The following is a 2,095-nucleotide window of genomic DNA, read 5'->3' on the forward strand; positions in this document are numbered from 1 at the left end:
AATCCACTAGATCCATTGAATGCCACCCCATATGCTCATGGTGTAGAACCACCCACAGGAACATAGAAAACTGGGTCTGGGTCTCTTTGCCCTTTAGAATTTTATGTAAAGCCAGAAGTAGAGACTCATCAGTACAGAAACCTGGCTCTCTTTTCCAGGCAGTTCTTACACAGGCCCTGGGGTGTCTTTCTTGTGCATGCTCACGCAGTGATGGAAAGCAGTGGTGTGTCACTGAACCCTTGCCAAGCCCTCTGACCCCATTCTGTAGGACTGGTGCCCCGTCAAGTGCATCCAGGTTCACTGGTTGCATACTGGTTTCTCCAGAAAACAATGCTAAAGGCATGACTTGATTTGCTTGCTTCGGAGGCCTGACCTTCCAAGGCCACTTCAAAGACCCAAAGCAGTATTTGGTTCATAAGTCATACAAATAATATAGAGTTGAGAACTCTGTTAAAAGTGTGGTTGTCCTTAGTTTGTCATGGACACCTCTCTGCAGTCCTCTCATCTCCCAGGTCCTTGTGGCCTTTGTGGAAAGAATTCAAATGAGTCAAAGTATATGGAAGAAGACAGACATGATTTATTTCAGGGTAGAGTGAGACACTCTCAAGGGTTAAGAGGAGACCATGGCCAGAGGGACCAGGACGATCTACATGGTACACAGGATTTGTACTATTCTCAAAGCATCCAGGACAGTCGGAGTTCCCCTATGCATGCTTCCCTCCACAGGGGATTAGATTGGCAGGGCATATGGACTAACTCTTAAGGAAGACACAACAGTATGCTTCTGCCCTTTATGGTAAAGCCTTCACTAGGCCAGTACTGTTGTGACGTTCCCCTCCATTCTGAAGTCATGTCCCTGCCCAGGGTCAGAGATGAGGCAAGCTCCCCCTCTGATGACCATGATCAATTGTAGTCTGCAACTTCAATTCCTGGTTTCATAGATGTTGATTAAGAGGGGTGGGGTGTTGTACCCCCGCAGACCTTCAGATCATTCAGTGTTTGTTACCTAGCGATCTCTTCTCATCAGAACCTCAGCCAGCTTCCTGCTTTACAACTCTTTGGCATATGAGCATTGTGTAAGGCCAATGCGTGCCTCTGTATAAAGCCTAAAGTGTGTCCAGAAATAATTCATTCTTCATGTGCTCTATAGTACTTCCCTGGGTACAGGAAAACAAAAGAGAACTCGAGTAAGAGTTTGTAGTTGCTGGAAGGTGTGAATGCACTCAGCAGAAGGAAGAGAAGTGAGGAGTGCTTCCTAGGCCTTTCTGACCCTGTCCATCAGCTCACGGTGAAGACTGTGTGTGTTTGAAGTGTGTGGAGACTGCAGAGACTTCCCACAGCTCCTCCTGACACTTCTGGGAAGCAAGTGGCTGGACTGGCGCTTGCTGGCCCACTGGGGTTGACGTGACATCACTCCCCTCAGGTAAATCCTCACCGTGGCTTGTGGGACCTCAGCATCTGAGGTCCCACAGCCTGTGCAACCTCCTAGCTCCGTGGTCACCGTCTCATCTTGCCCTGCTCTGGGTACCCTAGGGTCTTTCCACACCGCCATCCTTATACTTCCCTTTTGCTGGGAGTCTGTTACTCCTGGGCACACACCCACGCAGCTCACTTCTTTACTTAGTTCAGTGACTATTCAAATTCCTCAGAGGCAGTACTTTCCCTTAGCCCTTTTATTTAGAGTGGACCCCATTAGACCACTCCCTTCTGGTCTCCTTTCTTAGTGTCCTTAGCACTTACTACTGTGGATGCTCCCACCTGGTGTTACCCAGTGTGTCTTCCAACATAAAACAAACTCCACAATCCAACTGGCTTTGTGTGTATGGATGCGGTGGTCTCTATTAATTGTAAGTACCTAACACAGAACAGACAGCTTAGTACTTCCTAGGGATTAAGAATAAAATTTTCCAAAGAGCCATTTGAAACCAGGAAAAGGAATTTCGATCTGGAAGACATTGGTCGTGGTGACCAGACCTGAAAGTGCCAGGACTTGGAAATTTTAGAGAAAGCTTAGGACAGATTCGGACTCTACACCTGCACGGGCTGAAAAGGGGCCCTTCGACTGGGAGGGGAGGCTGAGGGGAGACTGAGGGGA

At 48.2% G+C, this 2,095-nt stretch overlaps 1 protein-coding gene across 2 annotated transcripts in view; it reads left to right on the forward strand.

Annotated features, from left to right (window-relative positions):
* Positions 1-2,095, forward strand: part of Dok5 (docking protein 5) — a 153,451-nt gene that overhangs the window by 73,551 nt on the left and 77,805 nt on the right. The gene's annotated exons all lie outside the window — the stretch shown is intronic.

Source organism: Mastomys coucha, unplaced genomic scaffold, assembly GCF_008632895.1.
Source record: "Mastomys coucha isolate ucsf_1 unplaced genomic scaffold, UCSF_Mcou_1 pScaffold15, whole genome shotgun sequence".
NCBI lineage: Eukaryota > Metazoa > Chordata > Mammalia > Rodentia > Muridae > Mastomys > Mastomys coucha.